This window comes from Aedes albopictus, chromosome 3 (assembly GCF_035046485.1).
Source record: "Aedes albopictus strain Foshan chromosome 3, AalbF5, whole genome shotgun sequence".
NCBI classification, from domain to species: Eukaryota; Metazoa; Arthropoda; class Insecta; order Diptera; family Culicidae; genus Aedes; species Aedes albopictus.
This window is the reverse complement of record NC_085138.1, coordinates 183,546,616-183,574,041: the sequence shown is the minus strand read 5'-3', so window position 1 is coordinate 183,574,041 and position 27,426 is coordinate 183,546,616. Positions and strand designations below refer to the sequence as shown.

The following is a 27,426-nucleotide window of genomic DNA, read 5'->3' as shown; positions in this document are numbered from 1 at the left end:
TACAGGTGCTATGTTATTCAATCCGGAACTCTACACATAGGTAGCGTTAGTGAAGCTCTCTTCGGCAAAGCTGTTGGGTAGGTCAAGGACTAACAGATGTTGTGCCATTCGATTTGGAACTCCACAACATTACCTATATGTTTTTGACACACCAAACAACATTACCGAGCACGCTATCCTTTTAAACGATATGAAATATAAAACTTGCATGCTCCACCATCTGTTTCTGGAGTTTCAAATAAAATGTACCGTAATATGTGAATTGTTGCCATATCCAACAACTTTAGCGTTCAGGGTCCTGTTTGTAAACCCTGAACCTACCAAGAAACTGTACCGAAGACATTCTCTGTAAGTAACCAAGATCCATGGATGGATATATGAAATATAATATTTGTATGAATACTAACGCCATCTTTGTGTAGAGTTCCGAATCTAACGGTATACCATTTGAAAGTTTTTGGTGTACCGAACAGCTTTGCCGAATACGCCACATCAGCCGTCCAAGCTCATGAAGTGCATTTGTGTAAGTCATTGCATCCAACAAATTTGCCGAAGACATGAATCAGAACCAGAAGACATTGAGGATTCAATTAGGGGTCCAAATGAACCCCAGGTATACAAAATCGCCAGGTTTAACTTTGACACGAAATATAAATCAAAGTATGTCATGATTTCAATTTATTTTTTGCTTAAATAATAGGTCTAGGCAAGGGTCTAGGTTGGTGATTCCCAAACTGGGCGAAATGGCGATCAAATTTAAACTTTCCCCATACACCGTTGACCCACTCTATTGGCTATGCATAATCTGGAACTGTTCCGGAGATGGGGGGTTCCAACATGGACAAAAGAATTTTTTTTTTCAACAAGCATTTTAGTCAAAAAAATCGGGTTTTTATTGAAGCACCCTCAGCTGACTCAGAAAAATTGCTTTTAAATTCAGAGCCTGGTTTAGTCACATTTTGAAGTTACGTAAAAGCTGTCTTCAGCAAACTTGCCGCAGAATGTATATAGGTATTCTTGCAAATAAAAATGTTTGCCTTCCAAGGGCCACCCTAAATTTCTCGTACTTTTGCAAAAGGCTCTTATTATTAAAAACAATATTGTAGTAGACCAAGTACTTAGTAGACCATATTTATCTAAAAAAACATTTGAAGGTGCTGAATGCATCATTCCAAATTAACGTGGGTACTGGACAAATGTGCATGTGCATTTATCATAAAGGACGATTTACATAAAATAAATTGATATATTTTTATTACGAAAAAAATAACAAAAACCATCAATGAAAGGAAGGCGTAGTCATTGGCGATATCCTCTTTAGAACGAAAAAACCCTTTGGTTTAACAAGTTTAATATTTTTAGAAAGAGAGAAGTCTGTTCTTTACCATCACAAGCAAGAAAAAATGCATACATTTTAGTGTATTACCTACTTTAGGTTACTTCTTGCTTTTTTAACTTCAATATGCAGTTCAATGTAGTTCCAAAATCGTTATGTTGTTATGTATTAACATCCATATCAAACGATCAGATTTGAATAGAAGGTTTAATGTACAATAATAGCACAATCATGGGTCAATTCCATTAGAATTGCATGGTGAACTGACCTACTAATAATTGTGACAGAGTGACCCGTAATTGTGCAATGACTGTATGCTTTCAAATTATAATAAGGACCTTTTTACTTCAAAAGAAAACAACAATAAATACAGCGTAATGAAACACCATCTTGACTGAACGCTTAGAAATTTGCTATTTTTGCGAATCATTTTTCAAAGATTCGAATACAGTCATAGCACAATCATGGTTCACTCAGAATTGTGGATCATTTTCATTTGATTACCATATTGAACCGACAAATAATTGTGACAGAGTGACCCATAACCGTACAATGACTGTACAGTCAGGTCTTTTTTATGCGGTTTTCATTTACGCGGCCGCATAAATGAAAACTCCATACAAAAAAAATCATCGTCTTATTTTTGCATGATTCGTCGAGAAATGGTGAGACTTTTTCCCGCGTAAAAAAACCTAACTGTAATATTAGAAGAATGTTAATATCTTCATTTTGGTGCCAAAAGAATCAAAATCCACAGCGGGGCCCGGAAATACCGTTCGATGAAGTTCAAAAACCGTGGTGTAGAAGTGCGTGTAATGTGTCTTTTACGCCAAACGTACTTTCCAAGTGTCCTTTATGCCAAAAGTTCTTATGTCAAACTTATCACACTCATTGGGATATTGTTCTTATTTATACGCGTATAAAATAATTACGGCTTTCAAGATATACTTATGACACGCAATCGCAAAAATGCCCGTTCAACCTCCAGGGGAAGAGATACCAGGCGGCCCTCGCAAGACCTGGAAGCCATTAACACCGAAAGTAAAGAGTAATAATGTGAGTACGTCGGCCCACGGCCAGGAGTGCCGGAAAGCTGGGAAGAATGGTCCGTCTCGGGTTGAAGGCAGCTGGGGGTTGCGATCTTATGCCTTAACATTGCCACCACAGGTTAGGCCAGATCAATATTCATCTAGCTCAAGTGGGACAAAATGCATAAGGACGCCTCCAAAAGTGCCCAACCTTCAAGAGAGCCTCAAGTCACAATGCAGTGGTGACATGTGAACGTAGTCAAGCCCTTCTACTGCGACGAATGGTCATCATAGCAGATCCATGTATCGGTAAATACTGTAAGGAGTTGAAATGTCTACATCTTACGAGGGCTTCGTGGTCGCCTAGGTGAACGGGTTCTTCTTGTGTGCCTTTTACACTTCTCCTCGTTGGTCGAACAAGTATATATAACGTAGATAACAGACTGCATGACTGCAGCGCTAACAGGACGAAGGCCGGTGGTAATAGCTGGTAATTTCAATGACTGGGCCCTAGAATAGGGAAGTCGTGTCACGAACGAAGTCAGATCTTGCTAGAGGCGCTGGCCATGATAGATGGCATTTTCGGTACCCAAAGTGCCTTTAACCGAAGAGGAACCAATCTACGACGTCACATTTCGTAGTCCTGTCCTATCAAGCAGGTCGAACTGGAGTGTAGATGTAGACGATGGCTATACTCTCAGCGGCCACCGGGTGGTTCGCTACAATATCACCTACGATAACAGCAGGTAGCGGACGGTGGAAGGGGCAACCAGGCCAAGGCCGTGCCTTCATAGGTGCGAGACATCATTCTTTATCGACAATCATACCGGCGTACTGATGGACTCACACTATTGTGAACTAGCCCCGCAACTGTCTACGAAATAAGCGACGGATGCAACGAGGATGAGGAAGAGCGGCAAGCAAAAAGTCCTGCTATGAGGGCCTTTGTCAGAGTACCAATACGAACCCATGGAGAGATGCCTACAGTTTCGCGATGGCTTAGACACCAGGTGTAATGGATTCCAACGAGCAGTCTCCAGAGATGCTAGATAGGATCATTGAAGGGCTTTTTCCACGTGATGTCCAGAGTTCTTGGTCGTAGGATTGCTATCTACATCGTTTAGATCATGCGGGTTCTCCCGCAGGTTTAGAGAAAATGGCGGAACACCTATGTTCGTGTGATTTATTTTGTATGAAAAATTTTACATTCGTTGATTGGGTGCAGCACTGGGTGCACTGAGAGAAAGCAGATACATTGTAGACACCGGAAACGCAATCAGCAGAAAAAGCCAAAACCAACAGAGGTGTAAAGTACGTACTTCTGTGAATAAGGAGTATGCACACGAAAAAGGAAAACCAACTCGTTGTGGTTGCCCCGGTTGCTGCCGGTAGAATCGAGCGAACAACGCCAACGGCGGCGGCCAGATGGTCGTTTGTTTCGCGAAAATTTCAAGCACTCTCATCGTCGTCTCTCGGTCCGCATTATGCAAAGGTATCACCGAATAGAGTCGTCCTCGCCGTACTGTCGCGAGTCGTCCAGGCGGCGTCGTCGCGGTGCGAGAGCTGATTGATTGTCTGTAGTGGCGCGAAAACGCGCGTTCTAACGAGCATTGACGTCACGGCATCTACCTACCTCATCACATGATTCCCGATGGCGCGGTCGCGGTACGGAGAGAATAGCGAATCCCAATTTCTTCCTTTCGGCGAGAAGCATCTGTAGCTTGGCTAGGTGAAAAACATCTGAGCAAAAACGGCACATTTGGGGGCTTTCACGGTCATTGGTAGGTTTTTGATGAATGAATATCTATCTCAGTTGAATTAGAATGTTTTTGGTTTACATGAAAATAGACATAGGAAAGGAAATACGATACTTTCGATTTGCATGGAACTTCCAACTGAAGTATTAAATTACTCGCACAAATAGAAGGGGTAAACTTCTATCAACGAGCATACCCTTCAAAATAATGAACGCAGTTACCATGCTTGGAGAAGCTAGGTACCTATATAGATTCACATCAGAATATTTTTTTTTTGCAAAGGCACACAATTTGTCTCAGAATAAACGGCGCTCAGATTGACGGGTAACAAATGGTTCACCGGGAATCGGTGACAGTGGAAATGAGATGTTTTATTTGGGCATGCAAAAGCTTTTCGCTATTTACAGCGATGTTTGTTTTATTGCCGCTCCGAAAATACAAGGAACGAGAACCTACCTCAGTATAATTTATGAAAGAACAAAGTACCTAGCTCGGATAAAAGCAGTAACAACAACCCAACCATACCTAAGCGTGAAAAATTAATTCATTCATTCACTTTTGGTGAGGTTTGACTGATATAGTACTATACCCTACATATATTCTTTACATTAAAAGAGCACCATGATTCCCGGCGTTCTAGCAATCGTTCTGGAGATGTTCAAGTTCCATATACTGCCGCAGAGCTTCAACAAAAAAGCGTTATAGTGGGGTTACGGACAGGCTCTACGTCCCCACTGGGACTTGGCCTGCCTCTTTTCAACTTAGTGTTCTTTGAACACTTCCACAGTTATTAACTGAAGAGCGTTTTTTTGCCTGCCATTGCATGAATTTGTATTTTGTGAAGCACTATGCCCAGGGAGTCGAGAAAATGTTCCCGACCGGAACGGGAATCGAACCCTCCGTCTCCGGATTGGCGATCAATAGCCTTAACCACTAGGCAAACTGGAGAACGCGCAAAAAAGTATAGAGATCAAATTTTTAAATTTAGATTCTCACCGCAGTTAGCGTAAGTTGAAATAATTCCAACCAAAAATCCATAACGGAAACACTAAATATCCATAATTTACAGCATGTACCAAAATTTTAAAACCCCAACAGTTACAGTTCGCCATAACCCCAATCCAAAAATGAATACTCTATTGTAAATAAAAAAAAATAGTATATTTAAAACATTGTAATGAAACTAATAATAATTACAGTTTCCCCTGGAGAAGGCACCATAACTGCGCCGAAACGTCGGGGTAAATAATAAAACTCGTTTTGTGATATAAAAGACTGCGTTAATAAAAACTAAATAAATAATAAAAACAGCTATGGTAATACATACGGGGTCTCCAGTTAGCCTAGTGGTTAAGGCTATGGACCGCTAATTCGGAGACGGCGGGTTCGATTCTCGTTCCGGTCGGGAAAATTTTTTAAATTCCCTGGGCATAGTGTATCATTGTCCTTGCCTCACAATATACAAATTCATGCAATGGCAGGCAAAGAAAGCCCTTAAATTAATAACTGTGGAAATGCTCAAAGAACACTAAGTTGAAGAGAGGCAGGCCAAGTCTCAGTGGGGACGTGGAGCCACAAAGAAGAAGAAGAAGAATACAGTCGAACTCTCACCCAATTAATGAATGATTGCGTGCATCATATTTGATAATGCTAATGAACATAAAAGGATCTTATTATTTTGTTTTCATTTAAAATAGCACCTTGTTTACAATAATTTACTCGACTCATTTATACCTAATTTGAAAATATGTCTTAAAACTAAAATCTTGTTTTCAAACTTATCTAATTTTTATGAAGAAGGATTTTTTTTTGTCCATCAGAATGCGGAAAAATACAAATTATTTCACTTTCTTGTTCCAAAGTTCCTGAAATCTTAAAATCTGAGGAATTGCTCAAAATAGATTAAAAAGTTCACTTACAACTCCTTTGCATTTTTCGCACATGAGTGAGTATGTTGTCCTTTTTTGCCTTTCTCTTAGTGTACTGAAAAACTATATGTTCACTCAAAAAACGAATTTTCGATAAAAGCCTCGGGAGAATCAATAACATATATCAATCAACTTGGTTCGACATTGCCATAGCAGGCCTTGACTTGACAAGGCGGAGTTTTTCCTGCGACTGACATTTTCTCTCGTTTCAGGGTGAAAATTTTTCAAGGATTGCGGATTGAAGTCGGTGTGCTGCGGTTGGATTCTCGACAGTGGATTACAAGTGTACAACACATAGCGGTATCCTGTGAGCGTCGTTGTTCAAGAGTACAAGTTTACGATCGCTGTTTCTGAACGTTTCGGTGGATTGCGAACCTCATTGTTAAGTATAGTTTTGATTGTTATTTTTTTGTTTTATTTCTCTGAAAGTAAGTTTTTTTTGTTATTGTCCATTAATTAATTTGTATTCCCCGTTGATTTCCAATCATGGAAACCGACGGGGATTCACCCAATTCAAAAGAGGAGGATTTGTCTGCTATTCCTGCAGCAACCTCAAAACCAGTTAGAGTGAAAATTTTTCCATCTACTTTTCTTGGTCCATATGTAGTTTATTTCAGGAAAAAGGAGAGACCAATTAATGTTCTCCTTATTTCTGCTGAAGTTTACAAACGATACAAATCAGTAAAGGAAATCAAGAAGGTTTCTTTAGATAAATTAAGGGTAGTTTTTGGTTCTCGTGGAGATGCAAATGCTCTCCTTGAGTCAAATTTATTTCAAAATTCGTATCGCGTGTACGCTCCATGCGATTCATGCGAAATTAATGGTGTCATTTATGATGAAACTCTATGTTGCGATGACATCATTAATTTTGGTTTAGGAATTTTTAAAAATAAATCCATTTCCCCAGTTAAAATTTTGGATTGTAGTCGATTATCAAAATTAATTTTTAAAGGCAATGAATCGAAGTACATTCATTCGGATTGCATAAAGATTACTTTTGCCGGTTCTGTTCTTCCGGATATTTTATCGGTTAATAATGTAACTTTTGATGTTAGACTATATTTTCCGAAATTGATGCATTGTACTCGATGCCTTTTGTTTGGACACACCTCAGAATATTGTTTAAATAAACCTAAATGTTCCAAATGTGGACAACCTCATTGCTCATCAGAATGTAGTAAACATTCAGATGAGTGTATTTATTGTCAAAAACAGCACAACTCTCTTAAAGATTGTTCAGTTTATAAAGCTAATCAAAAAAAATACAACCAGCAAATCAAAATCAATCATCAATTATCTTATTCTGAAATTTTGAAAGCTTCTGGTGATTTTAGTTCGGCTAATATTTATGAAACATTATCTGATGCTGATAACGACGATTCGAATCAGGATTCCAATCAATTTATTTATAAACCGCCAATCAAAAGGAAAAGATCCAAAGTTTTTTCTGATAGACATGATACTAATGATCCTCAACCGTCAACATCATTTGATAAAAACTTCCCTCCTCTTAATACTTCCTCTACTCCACGAACTATACCTGGATTTCAAAGAGTAGATAATAATAAAAAAAATAATAATAATGATAATGTTACAAACTCATCAAATAATAATGAAAATGATGATAACTCTATTTTAAAAATTTTGGAGCAAATAGTTGAATTTCTAGGATTTAGTGATTTTTGGAAAAATTTAATTAAAAAAGTTTTACCATTTCTTGCTTCACTTTTTGAAAAATTGAATGCATTTGGACCCCTCATTGCTTCATTGTTCTCGTTTTAATGGCTTGTATTAATCAAAATTTATTCAATATTTTGCAATGGAACTGTCGCAGTATTATACCCAAAATTGATAGGTTGAAAACTTTATTATTTAATTTGGATATTGATATTTTTTGCTTAAATGAAACTTGGTTGGTTGATAGCAAACATTTGCATATTTCTTCTTATAACATCATTCGTAAAGATAGAAATGATTCATATGGAGGAGTTTTGATTGGAATCCGTAATGGTGTTCAGTTTAAACATTTGAATTTACCTTTCGAATCATCAATTAAATTTATTGCCATTTCTGTTAATAATAATAATTCAGAATTTTCTATTGTTTGTGTTTACATTCCTCCCAATACCACTTTTCAAATATCACAAATGAAAACTATTTTAGATAATATTCCATCTCCATTTTTTATATTAGGAGATTTTAATGCTCACAATATAGCTTGGGGAAGTGACAAATCTGATGGTAGAGGTAATTTGATTATGGATTTAATTGATGAACTAAATTTAAATATTTTGAATGACGGATCTTTTACGAGGATTGCTGTTCCTCCAGCTCAACATACTTGTATTGATTTATCTCTTTGTTCAAACTCTTTATCTTTCATTTCTTCTTGGAAAACAATTGATGATCCGAATGGTAGTGACCATTTACCAATTTTGATAGGGATTTGTAAAACAGATCATAATCAATCATATAATAAACCTTATGTTCCTGATTTATGCAAAAATGTTGATTGGCAGAAGTTTGCTGATCTTATTTCATTTTCTTTGAATACTTTTGATCATTCTGTTTCTCCACTTGAAAATTATAAACTTTTTTCTGAAATATTAATGCGTTGTTTACTTAAATCTCAAAAATACAAAATTATTTCAAAACCTGCTAATAAAAAACGTCCTTCATTTTGGTGGGATAGTGATTGTTCATTTGCCCTGAAAAATAAATCAGAAGCTTTTAAAAAATTTCGCCGTTCAGGATCACGGGAAAAATATTTTTCATACTGTAAAGCAGAAGCGCAATTTGTTCGTGTAACTAAATTTAAAAAGAGGAATTATTGGAAACATTTTATTGAAAATCTAGACAGAGAAACATCTTTATCAACATTATGGTCTGTAGCTAGAAATTTAAGAAATTACGACTCTTCTTCGCCAAATATTTCGGAATATTCTGAAGACTGGATTGAAAAATTTGCATCTAAAATTTGTCCCGATTATGTTCCTCAATTCATTAACTTCAAAAATCATCAGAAGTATAATTACTTTCCAGAACTTTGCGCTTCTTTTTCCATAGAAGAATTAGATTTAGCATTATCTATTACAAATAATACTTCTCCGGGGATTGATAATATTAAATTTGTTGTGTTGCTAAATTTACCATTAGAAGGAAAGACACATTTATTGTCATTGTATAATTTATTTTTATCCCAAAATATATTTCCAACAGAATGGCGTTTTATCAAATTTGTTAGTATTGTTAAACCAGGCAAAGATCCTTCATCGGTTGATAGTCGTAGACCGATTAGTTTATTATCTTGTCTTCGTAAACTCATGGAAAGAATGTTATTGAATCGTCTTGAATTATGGGCCGAGAATAATCAAATTTTGCCATCTTGTCAATTTGGATTTAGGAAAGGATCTGGCACTCGAGATTGCGTTGCTCTTTTAGCTTCACAAATTAATTTAGCATTTAATAAAAAACAAGATGTTGTATCAACTTTTCTTGATGTTTTTGGTGCCTATGATTCGGTGTTAATTGATTTACTTTTTAATAAATTAAACAATTTAAAAATTCCAATAATAATTACAAATTTTCTATATAATCTCTTTTCATTCAAAATTCTTCATTTTTTCCATGAAGGATCCTCAAAATTGATTCGGTATAGTTATTTTGGTCTTCCTCGAGGATCTTGCTTAAGTCCCTTTTTATATAATTTGTTCACTAGTGATATAATATCTATCATTCCAAATGGTTGTTATTTTTATCAGTTTGCGGATGATAAAGTTCTTTCTATTTGTGGAAATAATAGAGAAATAATTCGTCATTTTATGCAATGCACATTAGATAACATTGGATCTTGGGCTCTTAATAATGGTTTCACTTTTTCAGTAGCAAAAACGAAATTCATTTTATTTTCTCGTAAACGTTCTCTCATTAGTATTAATTTGTACCTCAATGGTCATGAAATTGAACAAGTAGATGACTATAAGTATTTAGGAATTTGGTTTGATTCAAAATTATTGTGGAATAAACATATTCAACACGTTCAAAAAATTTGTTCAAAAAGAATAAACTTTCTCAAAACCATTACAGGCACTTGGTGGGGTGCACATCCATCTGATTTGATAGTACTCTATAAAACAACTATTCGTTCTGTTTTGGAATATGGTTGTTTCACTTTTATAAGCACAACTCATACACACTTTTCTAAATTAGAGAAAATTCAATTCCGTAGTTTGAGAATCTGTCTAAAATTAATGAACTCTACTCATACTAAATCTGTAGAAGTTCTAGCGGGTATTATTCCACTCAAAATGCGTTTGCACGAGCTAAATTGCAAATTTGTGTTACAATGTATCAATAAAAATCATCCATTAATTGACATTTTGAAATGCTTATCAATAATAAATCCTACTTGTAGAATATTGCATTCATTTCAATATTGTTGCTCAATGAATATTGCGCCAAATTTGATTCCCTCAGTTAATTTCCATAATATTGATATTAATATCCAGTCATTTACTCCTATTATTGATTTATCATTCCATGAAGAATTAAAACAAATTTCTAGTTTTGAAATTCCTCGTTTTGCATCTTCGTTATTTCAAAGAAAATTTATTGGTTTCGATATTCATCAGATTTATTTTTCTGATGGGTCATTGATTCAAAATGTTGCTGGATTTGGTATATATAATTACACTTCTACTTATTTTTATAAATTACAATCCCCTTGTTCAATATTCATTGCTGAATTAACTGCTTTATATTTTACTTGTACGATAATTAAAAAGTTAACTCCAAATATATTTATTATATGTACGGATAGTTTAAGCTGTTTAAATGCTATCAAATCCATAAATTTTAACTTCAAAACGCATCATATCATATTAAAATTGAAAGAAGAATTATATAATTTATACCGTCAGGGGTTTTTAATAAAATTTGTATGGATTCCAGCCCATTCTAATATATATGGCAATGAGCAAGCTGATACATTGGCTAAATTAGGTGTTCGTTGTGGTGTTATATATAATCGTCAAATTGCTTCTTCTGAATATCATACTGTATTGAAAACTAAATCTTTACATGATTGGCAACTTTCTTGGAATTCCAGCGATAAAGGCCGTTGGTGTCATTCCATTCAGCCAATTGTAAATCACACTTCATGGTTCAAAAAATTGTTTGTTGGAAGAAATTTTATTTGTTCATTATCAAGACTTATTTCAAATCATTATATTTGTAATAGTCATTTGTATCGCATTAATATTAAAGATTCTAATTTATGTGATTGCGGCGATTTTTATGAGGATATTGATCATATAGTTTTTAATTGTAATAAATATAGTATACCTAGAATTTCATTCCTTAGTAATTTACAAAAACCTCATGATACGTTTCCTGAGTCTGTTCGAGATATATTAGCAAGTAAATTTCTTCCAAATATGCAATTGTTATATAGATTTTTAAATGACATTTCTTATTTAGTATGATTTTTAAACATAATGATTTTTTTTTATATTTTGAATGATTCTCGCATTTTTTCTGTTTTTCAGGATTGAAGAAAATATAAAATCGATGGAGGATTGCCTGGTTTTCGGTTGAGGATCCATTATCAAGATTCCGGCTCTGCGATGGATAAATTCCGTTTGAGCCTTTAGATTAGTTTTAAAATATTTTATTTTTGTAATGATTTTTGAAAAAAAAAAGAGGTTTTGCGCCCTTTTGAGAATGATTTTAAATGTAAATCGCTCAAGGGGGCTTTTCCCTCTTTCTAAATTTTGAATTAAAATAAATAAATAATAATAATAATAATAACTTGGTTCGACAAATTGATATAATGTTTGTATGTGTGTATGTATGTATGTCTGTGCACAAAAAAGGCTCACTCAGTTTCGAAGCACTTCCCATTGGCCGATTTTAAGGATTTGAGCTCTAATCGAACGAGATTTTTACCCAATTGTTTGCTATTGAAAATGGCAATGATCGATCAAGGCGTTCTGGAGTTATGATCATTTTAGTGATACACAACCGACAAAAGCGGCCGAATGTGAAGCTGGACAAAACGCTACATATCAAATCACAGTGCAACGAAGAAATTTTTCTCTGTGGTCATGAAATACGATATTTCGTATGCAGAAAATCCACACATTTACTTGCATCCTCCCTAGACGAAGACAACTTGTTGTTTGCATTTTACCGACGGGAAGAAGAAAACTAATTGAAATTGAAAGCTTTTGCTGCATTTTGCAGAAGGTGAAATTCAACTTTAAAGTGCCACGGAGCTTTTGTGGGATGTGAATTGAAGGTAGGTTCCACAAGTGAATCTGGCGAAGTGAAAATTGATCGGTGATGAAGAGCAATTCGTCTAGCTACTGCTTTGGTGCGGTTGCCTTCGTCGTACGCAAAACGAGGAAAAAAAAATAACTCGTAAGTGGAGTGAAATTGCAACGTGAAATTTCGTGTAATTATTAGCTGCTTGTAGATAGGATGTATACATCTTTTGGCTTCCATATGATGTGCCATTGGCGAAGGGAAGTTGGAATATTTGTAATTATTAGCCATTTCTCGTCTGCTATGACGGAAATTAACGCATATGACGAAGTAGATTTCTACCTTACGCTTTTCGATAGTTTAAAACATTCGTATTGTTCCCAGTTTTCTCAAAATTCGCGACAATAATGTGGCCATCCTGACTATTTCATTCCTACTGAAATGAAATGATTTAAAAGCTGTTTGTATTGCATCTTATTTCTAAATCTCTTTTCAGTTGCAGCGGGAGTATGTCGGCGAAGGAGTATCCGAATTTATCAAATTTGTTCCATGTTCATGGTGCCAACGGAGGTTTATTCAATTTGACTTGCACTATACTGTGCAAAGCTTTTTTTCTGTTTCTGGCGAGAGTATCTTCCAAGAACATCCGAACCGGTTCAAACCAGCAGTCATCCATTCAAAACGATCAAATTTATATCGGACATATACCACGCATCTGCAATGAAAATGCAAAATCATGCCATACTGCCTGCTGGGCGCCTATCGGTTCAGTATGTCTGCTGAAGAAATTCCTGAAACCAGTTCCAGAATATACCGGTTATTCATAAAATTTAACAGAGCCAATTTATTCGCAATAAATTCTTACTATTGTACGACTTTCTTAATGAACCCAATTGTGCTTACTTCCAACTTTTTTTTTTTGAAAATGCTGTAAGTTTAAATAAAAAAAACGAACCTGTTTGCATTGAATTCCCCACGATTTGTACGACAATTCTTACCAGAGATTCTAATCCCTCATGTTAAATACCAAGAAAAGTAAAAACCGAAATTTATTCGCGAGAAAGTGTACAACAACAAAACGAAGAAGTCATGTGATTCAATCTGGATATTACCAACAACGTGTGCGGTATGGGACCGGCTACGCCGGCTACACGGGCTCGGCATTTTTATGTATTGTTTTGGTTTGATACTTACTCCCATCCCGACCAGTTCGTATTTTTGCTCGCCGGTCGTGGTAATGGATGACCTTGTTAGTGACTTTTTAATTGATAATGACGTTGTTCTATAATTTACAACGAACACACGTAAGATTCATGCGGAATGCCGAGGAGAAAGACAAACGGGCTTTAATCAATTTGATAATTGAGCACAATTGTACCTCACTTACTTCAAAGGGGTTGCAGGATAACGATAGAGTATTAGTTAAAATTGCTATGCTATTCCAACGAATCGATCTACGGTATCAGAGGTTCTGCAATGGTACAATGAGTTTATTAAATTGAGATATAAAAAAATCTCACATACTATTCGACTAGAATCTCTCATAAAAATACCTTTAAAGAACATGAATTCATAAGCGAAGATGTTCGATATCTGTAAATTTTGGGCATTGGAAAATTCTGATAAAACTTCTCCAAAATCTGCGAACTAATCCCTGTATGAAGGGTATGTTTAAATATCAAGAAGTCGTTTCATAGAGATAGTGTTCGTTTGTCGCGTTCCAGCTCTTGTGAGGTACTGTTTGTTCTTCATCGATAGACGATAATCGTGCTGACGAGGACGAAAAAACGCAAAAGTTAGTAAGACGCGTACTCGCTTTCAACCGAGAACATGAAGGCCGTACCAACGCGAGCGATTCTTTCCTTCCGCCAGTATTTAGTGTGTTTTCGTAAACTATACATAGGTAGATGTACCTAGGTAAAGTACATATTTATTTTTGCCCATCGCCGCCGAAGTCGTCGCTGTCTAGAGTTTAGTCTAACTAAGCTAAGGACCTATCCATAAACTACGTAGACTCTAAGGGTATAAGAAGGATCTGACCAAAGTTCGCAGTCCATACATGTTTTCTAAACTACGAAGGGGAAGGAGGTGTAGGGAATCTGCGATGTCCAAAAAAGAGTCAACGTAGTTTATGGACGGCATCTAAGCCGTTGCTTGGGTGCCAACATTTTTGTGTCACGTTTCGCTATGCTACAGTTATACACACTGTACTGTCGTCTGTGCAGATAAAGATAAAACATTTCTGCCCTGCGGTACAGTTTTACTTTCGCTGACTCTTCGCGCGTAATTCACCGCACCACTTCGGCGGGACGACGAAAATAATTTAGCGCCGAAGGAGGTTCGTTCAACGCGCAGGAAAAAATGCACTACTTTTCTTCTGTCGCACATCTCTTGAGTGATTTCTGCCGGTGACACGGCAAAAATCGTAGCTCGCAGGAATGTGCCGGCTGTGTAGAGTTATGCGATGAAGTACAAAACCATAGATGAGAAAACCTTTGAAATAACAATTCCCTACTGTGAGTATCTACAATTTAAACAATTTAAAGGAAATGCAATTCCAGATCTCAAAAGTCGATTCTACTGTTAGCGTTAGAGTAGTTACGGTACAAGAATATCATGCATGACAGTATTCCCGATCAGGCCTATCTCTACGGTAACTTGAGCTAAGAGGATTTTGATGAAGCTTTTACTTAACGAAAGACTTCCGACTCAGCAACACACTTATAGGTAATATACAATGAGAGGTTAAGAAAGGTATTTGGTCAAAGACTCGCCTGAAAAGCTGAGTGACGATGGACACAGCGCTTGGTGTTTCATCCATGTTTGTTGCCGGACAAGCGACAAAGAAGGCGCATCAACAACGCTTTGTTTTGTCGTCAGTGCCGGATTTAGAGGGGGGCCAGGGGGGCCAGGGCCCCGGGCCCCCACATTTTAGGGGCCTCCACAAAATTTCACTTCACGAAAAAAAATGTGAAGCAAGAAAAAAAAAGTAGTGCAAGAAGCTTCTCTTGATTTGATTTTTGTCATAAAAACTTCTAATTACTGTTTACTGGATGTATGTGATATGTTGTAATTCTTTTGAGAAAGACTGCAACTATTTCTGGAGCTCGATTTGAATAGGTCGTATGTGCTTTTGTCGATATAAAATTCGATCAGTTTATTTTAGTCATTGTAGCAATATGGCAGATATTTTTCAAACTTTTAATGATGGAACAGAAAGCCTGTTTTGTGAGGATTCTGCTGTATGTATCAACTTTGCTCAATTTCAACGGTTTTCGCTATAATAAGCGAATCCAACTGATCGAATTTTTAATCGACAAAAGCACATACGACAAGACATACGACCTATTCAAATCGAGCTCCAGATTTATCCAGCTATTTAGTAAAATTTTGAGTTTTGCCTCCAAAATTCAATAATATGTTTTTGTGCAATTGCTAAAAAAAATCTACCACAAATCCTGAAGAAAATCTTCGATCGAATACTAGAGGAACTCCATAACTCTATAGAATGCAGACTTAAAAAGTTCTGGCTAAATGTGTTTGTTTGTTTGTTTTTCTGTTTAAAGTTTTTTGAATGAAAAAAAATAGAAATATTTGTTTTTTTTTTATTTAGAGGTGTTTTTTTTTTAATCCTTGAGTTTGATTATACTTCGACAGCTTACCACAGAACAAAATAATTGTTGAAACATTGTTTAAGAGCCACCATGAATACGAATCGAACCGTGCAAGAGTCATGCTGATCGGTTCACCCGTTCGTGAGTTTTGTTGCCTGAAAGAAACTTTGAACTCATTTTTATATATATAGATTGAGTCAGGAATCCCCTGAAAATTCATGGATTCCCTCTAAAATGTCTTTAGAATTTTCTATTATAGTTTCCTCTTTAATTAACTTAGTTTAAGTTTTGTGGAAATTTATTTTGGGAGGTCGTCAGATCCTCCCCTAGCAGTCGCGGTAGAACAAGTTTTTGTTAAGTGTTCATTCACAGACAAACAGACGTATTACTTGGAACAAAGTGCGATTAAAACCATCGTCACAAAAGTATAATCGCCCAATGCTAATCATGCTGTGTTTTGCAAACCCACTGAGATGGCGGTAGTGAGCAAATGTCAAATAGCGAGAGATTTATGAACTACAGAATATTTGAAAAGTCCGTTCAAAAAGGAAACGATGGGAAGTGGGTAGAGTAAGACATCTGTTTGTCTGTGGTTCTTTCTTCATGGTGATCGACCTGCAATTTATCCAGAGATTAGCAGACATAGCAAAGATCCAGAATTTCAAATCTGTTATTGATAGATTTAGAGGATATCAACATTTTTCTTAGCTCTGCCTATTGTTCTAGATGTAAATTCTTCTTCATCGACATTAATACCTTTATTACAATATTTGTAAGATAGTTTTATATTTTTTTATTTTTTCCTCGTTATATGGGCAAACATATATCCTCTACATAAAGGGCCCCCACAACACTGTGGCCCCGGGCCCCCACATTTGTAAATCCGGCCCTGTTTGTCGTTAACATTTTCTGACAAAGATTTGTCCCGGGCTTGTGCGCAGCAAATCACCTTATTCATTGAAGCAGAGTCCCGGTTCACTTCACACATGTTACGTACGAGTCTTTTTCAACTGGAGCTGCAAGGGCTGCCTTTAGATGATACTGTAGTAAATCCAGATCAGCTCCACTCATAGACTCAGTTACCTAGCTGGATTAGATAGTAAAGATTAGAATCGCTTATCCAAGACAAACCGTATATAACACTGCTTCAGTACAAAATCAGGCGGATGTTGGAGCGTTTTTGGGAATAAGTTGTGTGGCAGAGGCTTCACCTTGGTGAGTGGATGCCAGACGAAAGGTGACTGATTGTCTGTCGATGACTTCGCGTAGAGCAAAGCCACATGCAAAGATGTTAAAATGGTATAAAAAAACAGTATGTAACTGTAAAAATGCTCATAGACCAGCTGAGAAGCAGCCTTGGAAGCAGCCCATGTAAAAAACTTGATACACCAAGAAGTACATAAGAAGGTTCATCCAGCATGTCGAAAAAGACAACACAAATAAACATATTACCCTTCAAACGCTTCAATGCCAAGGCACAGAAGATCAAATGACGTCTAATCTATAAATTTTCTTTCGATTGGCGTACTCTACCGCCCCCGCACCTCCCTGGTAAATTACCCGCTTGTGGATTCCAAATTTAGGAACTCCAGCACCACAGTAAGTGCAGCAAGCCGGTAGGTAGGTAAGTACATACATAGAGAGCTGTTTGTTTGTCGTCTGTCCGAAGGAACGCTATTTCGGCTGCATGTTTTGGCTCTAATGGGACATGATTTCGATCACGTTCTATCGCGTTTTCATGGTACCCTCTGCCAAGAACCTTCAATTGGGACTATAGTTGTTTATTTCGTTTGCTTTGAATAATTAGCATTCAACAGTGTGATTTATAGACGCACTCAAGCGAATGGGTCTTTTATGTCTTATTTTTGACAAACTTTGAATGCATGGACCTGAAAGTCGAAAGGAAAGAACAAATTGAAACAAAGTTCAGAAATGTTTCTAGAAAACTTCAAGACACTTTCAGTAACAACTTGAGTTGATGAAAAATTTGCATCAGAAAGAAACGCCCGAGCTAGGTATATCATTCATCAACAGGTTCATCTGTTCTGGTCTGGCCTGATGATGTCCTGACTGCTGTGCAGCTGAGAACCGGGTCACATGCCATCGTCGTGCAGCCACCGGCATCACTTTTATCCTTCATTTGGTCAGTGTCGTTTTCATGTACTCTCTGTGCTGCTGCGGTAAATGAGTGATGTGACATACCTTCCCCCACACGAGTGATGCAAAAAATTGCAAAAGAAAACTGACATGATGGCGACGGACGATGATGATGACGATGAGTAGAACCAGGGTCGGGCTGTGATGGTGGCGCCCGGACTGGCAGTCGGACAGGTACAGCCAGAAGACGTCAATCAAATTAATAATGAGGAAATTAAAGGTGTTGGGGTTGAGTCCACCGACCTCCAACACAGTTGATGATAGTTGCCAGTGGAAGAACGGTTTCCATGTATGATCCCTGATTTGGTGAACCTTCTGTGTAGGTGCCATTGCCTCTGGACATTGGTGTTGCTTGGAGGCGGATAACATCTCGATTTCCAGAGATTAGGGGTCGGTTCAGCCACATAATTAAGCGACACAACGTTTACACAAAACACTAATTACGGTACGTTTATTCTAAAACCATTTATATTTACAGACATTACATTTTCTAAGTATAAAACTGTTACGGGCCTCCTGCCCGGTGGCTGCTATTCGCGAAGATCCATGCTTGACTGGTAGATCCTCTTTAGGTAACACGAACGACCCTTGCGGTCGTATTAGATGCCGACAGGCATTGCACGTCATGCTCTCTCCTGTGTAGACTCTCACAGAGAACACAATCCTCAGGTGGTAGAGTAAAAGGGGGTTAGGGGGTGGGGTCCAGGGTTGTATCCTAGGGTGGGCGATCTTAGTCTCGAACATCCTCACCCACCCTGAAATGTCCTACATTTCTGAAATCCTTCTTGTGGCTCAAACAACTGCAGCATTTCTGCTGGGAAAGATATCCTAATTGATGTGAATCGCCCCTTGACGACTCACCACTTCTTCAATGACGCCGATCTATCTCAAAATCCCCGATATTGTATAGTCGTGGTTAACGTCATCGTCAACAAACCAAATTGTGTTCCAACAATTGGCTCTTGTGATGGTGATCACTGATCCTGTCAGCGTCCGGATTGGAAAATAGTTCCCAAGATTCCGAGGTTCCAATACTTGATCCTTATCAAGTATTGGAATGATGGTTTTGGAGCGCCTAACGTACCAACAGATCCCGTCCGTGGAATCCGACCAAACCTTCCAGTTGATGTGTACCCAACAAATTACTACAGTCCTTGCTCCGCGGACTGTGGTTCGAGAACCCCTGTTGATCTAGTTGAGAAACTACATGGAAAGCAGCTACCTTCTGTGTTGTTTACATCATCCTGATTCGTATTAGTTGACTGGTCATTCCTTTTATCATATGTTCCGCGCAGGGTTTCGCGGACTGTATTCCCCTGAGCTCGTTCGTATTTGGAGGAATTATCCATGTACCCTGTACCCTTCGTATCCACGTTCAAGTACCCGATACCACCGGAGAGAGATGGAACGATAGTTTCCATGTGTTGTGCAGACAACTACAGGAGGACAAACACCGGTCGCTCACCGTGGGATCCAAAGGTTGTGCGTAGAAATTCCAATTCTGTGGTTTGAGTGCAGTAGTCGTCGAGTATCTTCCTCCGTACGTAGATCGGTCGTGAATTGTACCATGATATGTAGAGTTGTCCGTTTGGTGACTCGTTGGTCCGGGTGTATAGTTTGAGAAACCGATGGAAAATAGTGTTAGCCAAGGAAACCTCCAAGCTTCGGCAGAACATACACTAAGTGTTTTATATTTACCTTTGCAAACAGAAGATGAAGCAAACTTAGTGATGTTCGGAAACAACCTCCGATCCAATAATGCATTGCAGTGAAACCTCGTGTCCAATGTTATTTAGTGCTCCATTATTCCAGGTACCGTCTTACCCCTCTGGTTCGACACGTTTTAATACGACACTTTTTAATTCGTACCCCGCTTATACGACACATGTCGAATTAAAAAATGTGCAAATGCCACAGCGATGTACACTGAAAATGCAAAACAGTTTGATATTGCGCTTATACTCGCACCCGCAGCAACTCCTCTTGCAGCCGCAAATTTTTGAAGTTCTGAGTTGATGCTATTCAACACCCAAACCGCCTGGAGACCAACCGGAATGAACTGAGGATGGCAACAATCGTAGAAAGAACGAGCTTTTCATTCGCGCCACCGCAATATTTGATAAAATTATGTTTCATAACAAATTCGGAAATCAAAACAAAAACATAAATAGAGTTGCCAAATTTCAATGAGCATGGTGGTGTAGGGTGACCAGTTTGTCGAATTAAAAGTTTACCCCGGTTATACGACAACAGTCGGTGTCGTATTAGCGGGGTAATACGGTAGTTAAAATCGCACATGAATGCCGATACACCGTATCCATAACTTGAGTATTGGTGACTCTCCGTGAGCCACAGAAGAAGTTTGGCCTTACTACTGCCCATTGCAGCAGTCAGCAACTGCAGCCCTTGCTGCAGTTCCATCCTATCCGTAGTGATCCATCCATTTTGAATATGTGTATAGGACTGCCCGTACTGTCCATAAATCCTAGTAGACACCCTGTGCCCACTATAACCATGCTGGGAGTTGGTGTCCCAGTATTGCCGTGTAACTACCTCTGCCATCAATTCCCCTGGAATGTGGCAGCCATGGTGAGATCTCGCTGATTTCAATGAGTTATTCTTGTTAGATCCAATGCGCTGCCTAGCGCGAATTACCACCACATTTAGGATTGATCACATCAACATCTTCATCAAATCACCACCGCAATCCACAGTGAGTTTTCAAGTGCAAATGTGTAGAGTGAGGTAGAGTTGTTTCATCTCATCGGGTGAGTACCTTAGTGCCGTACAGATCACACTTGACCTGGTGTTAGTGATCTGCATACCATCTTGAAATGTTTACATTTGCTCAAGTGTTGCAGAATGCAGCCTTGGTTGTCGCATGGCTTGCAGCTGCAACAAATCCCAATAATCGCTGAAGGCTGGCCGAACACTGTACGCTGATGAACTCCGATAATCCCAGCGACGTCGATTGTAGAAGAAACGGTGAAATAATGATGTTAGTTCTGGAAATTGGCCTGCCTCGGTGGACATATACTGCACTTTTATATTTACCTGAGCAACAGGCAATCTCGCCAATGCAGCAATGAAGTTGCGCGCCATCCGCGAAATCCCATTGCCAAAGTTAGACGTCATTGTTCAAGCTGAATGATTATTCTTCGTAATGGCGAAGCTCACGTTGGTCATTTTAGTTGATTGTGATGGCGTTTTCCTAGCATAACGTCGGTTCCAGTATGATGGCGGTGTCGAGGTTCGCTTTATGCTCCATAACAGACTTCCTTCCGTCCTCCCAGCTGGATCCGGCTCGAAGGACCATTCTGTTGGGGTTGAGTCCACCGACCTCCAACACAGTTGATGATAGTTGCCAGTGGAAGAACGGTTTCCATGTATGATCCCTGATTTGGTGAACCTTCTGTGTAGGTGCCATTGCCTCTGGACATTGGTGTTGCTTGGAGGCGGATAACATCTCGATTTCCAGAGATTAGGGGTCGGTTCAGCCACATAATTAAGCGACACAACGTTTACACAAAACACTAATTACGGTACGTTTATTCTAAAACCATTTATATTTACAGACATTACATTTTCTAAGTATAAAACTGTTACGGGCCTCCTGCCCGGTGGCTGCTATTCGCGAAGATCTATGCTTGACTGGTAGATCCTCTTTAGGTAACACGAACGACCCTTGCGGTCGTATTAGATGCCGACAGGCATTGCACGTCATGCTCTCTCCTGTGTAGACTCTCACAGAGAACACAATCCTCAGGTGGTAGAGTAAAAGGGGGTTAGGGGGTGGGGTCCAGGGTTGTATCCTAGGGTGGGCGATCTTAGTCTCGAACAAAAGGCCTTACATCAAACGCACAGCAGGCCAATCATAAAGTGACCGAGTTCAAATCCCGAACCGGTAAAAATTCTTTCTGGATTGGTCATTTCTTCCAAGATTCTACTAAAGTACAGACAAATGGCAAAACATGAACTCAGTTTAAAACTGTTTGTAAAACACTAAACTGACTAAACGTTAGCAGCAAGATCTGCGATAAGTTGAAGTTAAGATAGGGTGCCTGTACCAATTATGGCACTACTCAAGGAAAACTATTTGTACAAAAATAACGAGAAGACCAACGAATCACGGTGTCAAAATTTTGATTATTATCGAACTTTCATGTACCTCGGATTTTTCTTCATAGAATGTTAGAATTTCGGCTATAATGTATAAATGCTAAATTTGGAAATATTCTATCGGGGAAAATTTGAGTTAGATGAGTTATTGGGTATTTTCCATACTAAAAATCAATAATTACTATTTTAGCCCAAAAAACGTCCCATACAAAATGTATGGAAAAATTTTCGCCGATGAAATATTTTCTAGTTTTCCGATTATGAATATATAGCCGAAATACTATTCATTTTCGAAGAAAAATCCGAGGTACATGAATGTTCGATAATAATCGAAATTTTGACAACGTGCGAATGTCATCAATATGCTAAAAGATAACTTAGTTTCCATACTTTACAGGAAAAATATAGAAACGGTGCCAAAACTACTATGAGTATTTATTACAGCGTGTGCCAATGATAGGAACCCTGTACCAGTTATGGTTACATTTTTTAACTTCGGTTTCTTTTCGCTCTACTTGCATGCATTCCTCGTGGAATTAGCAATAACAGGTACACTATGGCGAAAAAAGGCGCAAGGAAACCAAAATTTTAAGGAAAATTATTTATTTCTACCATAATTTAAGTAAAATATGTAGTTTAAATGAGTGTTCACAAAAATTTTCTTGTTGATTTACTTGGTAAAAAGTGAAAATCAACTATGACGAATAATTGGTACTATAGCCATAATTGGAATGCTTACCCTATATATTTCTTTACACTCGAACTACGGCAAAATCAACATTTAAAGTAAGTGTCCTATGATCCCTTTTACACTTGTGACCTTGTCGAAAAACTGCACGATGTTTCATCTATCGTCTCGCATAACTTACCTGCAAATAAAAAAGAAAGAAAAATGCTGATTAATAAACTAACAAAAAAGACAGACAATCTGTTATTATGAGATGGTGTATAAGTTCAATCATTTAAAATCTCGCCATAGGCACGGTCATGTGGTCTCGATGGTCTACATACGCTTTTTTACAAGCGGATGTTCAATGGTTCAATTCCCAACCGCGCCATCAACAACTTTTCGTTTAGCCGACAAAAAAAGGCGATTGATATTGACCGGCACATTCAGCAAATGCTTTAAGGAAAATTGATATGTAATTGGATTCCAGACTGATTCCAGACTGATAAGGAATAACAACATCACGTGCACCCCGTTCTACCACTGACAAAATAGAAGAGAAGCAGCATCAAAGTTATCAGCTCCAGCAGTATTGGCAAAACTAAGAAAGTAATTCTTTCACTATGTATTGCCACGCTGTTTTTATTAGAGTCCGGGACGGCGGTCGTACATCCGCAAGGCATACAGCCGCAGGGACACCCGCAGGACTAAACAAAAGCCAATGTATTCTCGACAAAAACAAAAACACTTGAGTTTCACGAAGCGACAGATGTTTTTCTAGGTATTGGTGATGAACTACAAAAGTGGCTTAGTGAGTCCGGTGTTCCTTCTGGCATTTTCCCAGGAAATCTTCTCGGGGTTTCTCCCAGAGACCTGGAGTTCCTCCTAGGAGTTTTTCTTCAGCAGTTCATACCGATTTTTTTTCCAGATGTTTTCTCGGTATTGCTCCCAGAGTCCGTCCTGTAATTACTTCAAGAAATGATCGTGAACTTTAGTCTAGACTTCTTCCCGTGATACTTTTTAACGATTCTCGCGGCATTTCTCTTGAAGCTCCACCTGAGTTTCCTTCCGTTGTGTCTCCCGGTTCTTACCGTAGAAGATTCCGCTCCCAGGAGGTCTGTCAAAGTTGCTCAGGACTTAACAGATTTCATTCACATCACAGTTCCTTTTGGGAATTCTACAGAAGTTATTGTCATTATTTGTCATTGAGCTTTTTCTTTTAGTGCTGTACCAGACATTTACTCGTAGTTGTTTCCAGGGATAGGGATCATTCATTTGCAATCAGTTACATTCCCTTGCTGTTAGCTCGCTTCACAAACATTGTAGCAAAAATCAAAATGTATGGAACACTTTTTCATTATTGTTTTACCTGAAGCTTTGTAGAACAATGTACTAGTGTAGCATCAATAACGCAAGCAAACGCAACTCTTCGCGGCCTGAATGTAATTTACATTCATCGCTTGGAGAGTTGCCTTCACAGCTCGCTAATGACTTTGGTGTACGAGTGCGACCCTAACGTTATTCGGCGAACTTTCAGATAAAACTACAAGTTTGCGTACATCCAAACATTGATTTTTGATACCATGTTTCTGAAATGACATAGTAGAAAGTGAATGTAACTGCAAATGAATGATTCCATCCCTGGTTGTTACCGATATTTCTTGCTCCTGAGACCCTCCTGAGATTTTTCTTAGAGATTTTCCCAGGATTACTCCTAGTAATACATCCCATGGAGTAGCCTATTTTGTGATAAATTCCCGGATGAATAACGGAAGAAATCCTGGGTGAGCCTCGCAAGTCGCGAGTAACTCTGAGAAAAACTACTGGTCGTGGAGCAGACATGGTGTGAAGGTTAAAGCACGTAACACGTGACTTATACGCCGAGGACCTGGGATCGAATCCCTTCGGATGCGTCCCGATATGAACTAGCTTAGGGCTAAAAACCTCGTTGATACAAAAAAGTACTGGATAAATAATTAGAGGAACTTTTGAAGAAATTCCGAGAACAACACGGACATCCCAGAAAATCTTTGGTGAAAATAGAAGGAAAATTCCCAGAGAAATACTAAATACCTTTGAGACTTTGAAGGAGTTCCCCGAGCACCTCTGGAAGAAGGAACTGTGGTAGAAATCTCAGGACCAACTCTCAGAAGCTCCGAAAAGAACACCGAAAAATCACGGAGAGAACTCTAAGAGTAAATTCGGGAAAACCCCTGAATGGAATTTTGGAAGAAATGCCTGGAGTAATTCTGTCAGAAACTCCAACCATCAGGAAGTTACGGAAGAACTCCTGGAAGAATTAAGTAAGAAACTTTGTGAGAGTTTGAAGAAGAAATTGTGGTAAAAAATTCGTAAGGGATTCAAGATAGAATCTTAGAGAGAATTTTTGGAACGAACTTTGAATAGATTTCCACTCAAATTCCTAAACAAATCATCGGTTATGTGGTTTAATTCAAAATTAATGCTCCACACGAGAAAAAAACAAACCCGTAATAACCCAAGGAACTTTTTAAATTTTGTCCGGCTCTATAAGAGATCTTCATAACCAATTTTATAAACTTGAAATAAGACTGATTTATACATCAAACCTCTTCAAGTGTATCTTCCGGCTATGTGGACCACTCTCGGAGAGGTTTTGCAAACCACTTTAAGAGTAGCAATAAAACTGTTTTAAAACCTAGTTGAAAAATTGTCTATCCTCGTAAAGAGATTATGATGATTGTTGTTGTTTTTGTTTTCAACAAAAACTATGACAGCTCAAGATGCAGAGAAGCTTCTTCGATGGCGCGTAAAGTTCAGGAGAATACATTATTTGTAAGTAGAAAGCGATCATTTTAAAGTAATATTTTAGTAGTTGTTGTGTTTGTTGGCTTATGGGCATTCAATTTTACCGTCGACGAACATAATTAGCGAAAATAAAACGAAAGCAAGTTTACTTTTATGATGACCGCAATAAACCTAGCAGTGTCGTAGTTCCTGCTTTTCCACCAACAGATGTCGTTACTAATCGAACGGATCGCCCTCTGTTGAGTGTTTGATCAGTTTTATCGTGGTAATAATGAATGGCAGAAGGTTTACATATCGGGGAGTTTTGTTTACTCTTAAAATCTGACTTTATGGATATGTGCAAGTATACTATTGAACATTTCATCATTGGTTTTCATGAAAGTAGTCAGAAAACTGCGAGTTTTAATTATTGCTGTAATAAAACCCTAATAAAAATAAAACAAAACCAATCAGCAATGGAATTGCTACTTGGAAAGTCATCTCTCAAAATAAGAGCGTAAGGAATTATATAAGAACCCCATTATGATTTACTTATGGGTAATTTTCGTTGAGACCGGCCCACTATTTACACCTTGTCTTCAAAAATGTTTAAGGTGCCGATTTTCTGAAAGCCCTCGCCTAAAAAGTAAGAAAAATGCATTTGGTTACTCAAATTGATGGACCCCCCGTTAGTTAGAGCCACAACAATTTTTGCAGACCCCTCGATTTTGGTCAAATGGTGGCTCACTTAAACCGTTATAACTCGAAAGTTTCTCCAACAACCACCTCAAAACGTATTGTTGTTGAAAAGAGGAAAGATAGAGCGACTATTTACAATAATAAAAAGTTGGGTCGGCCATATTGATTATGGCCGCCATCTTGGATTTTTATACCAAAACATTTTTTTCACCATGAGGGCAATCACTGATTTTCAAAATTTTTACATCAATTGAAAGCTGGGACATTTATACATAACATATCAAAAAATTAGAGATGTCTTTTTCTTCATTCAAAAGTTATCTGCCGTTTCGTAAATCATGCCACTTTTGCTCACTGGGCCCGGTGCCGGCCGTTTACCTAAATGCAGCGTTATTTTGCAGTGTTTACGAACACGAATTAAAATTCTGAACCCATTAATGGAAAGCTGAAGGTTTAAGCTTTTCAAAACACTAAAAAAGTTATAAAAACAATGCCCGCATAATTGAGAAACAGCCAAAAACGGAAACGAACCTCCGATTTGGGCAAATTTTGCGGCACGTGCCTTGGTGTATACATACAGGCGAAAACTCGAATGCTGTTGCATGTCTTTGCCGGTGCGCAAGGAAATGTATGGAGAAAACGTGGCTTAATTTACAAAACTCCAGATAACTTTTGAAAGAAGAAAAAGACATCTCTAATTTTTTGATATGTTATGCATAAATGTCCCACCTTTCAATTGATGCAAAAATTTTGAAAATCGGTGGTTGCCCTCATGGTGAAAAAATTGTTTTGGTATAAAAATCCAAGATGGCGGCCGAAATCAATATGGCCGATCCAACTTTTTATTATTGTAAATAGTAGATCTATCTTTCCTCTTTTCAACAACAATTCGTTTTGAGGTGGTTGTTGGAGAAACTTTCGAGTTATAACGGTTTGAGTGAGCCACCATTTGACCAAAATCGAGGGGTCTGCAAAAATTGTTATGGCTCTAACTAACGTGGGGTCCATCAATTTGAGTAACCAAATGCATTTTTCTTACTTTTTAGGCGAGGGCTTTCAGAAAATCGGCACCTTAAACATTTTTGAAGACA

At 38.0% G+C, this 27,426-nt stretch overlaps 1 protein-coding gene and 1 long non-coding RNA gene across 3 annotated transcripts in view; one reads left to right on the top strand and one right to left on the bottom strand.

Annotated features, from left to right (window-relative positions):
* Positions 1–27,426, bottom strand: part of LOC109398795 (sodium-dependent phosphate transporter 2) — a 150,695-nt gene that overhangs the window by 36,596 nt on the left and 86,673 nt on the right. The window lies entirely within an intron of this gene.
* On the top strand, positions 18,009–21,979 carry LOC134291986 (uncharacterized). The gene is made up of 2 exons (XR_009999399.1): positions 18,009–18,304; positions 21,929–21,979. It is a non-coding gene; the product is annotated as an uncharacterized LOC134291986 (long non-coding RNA).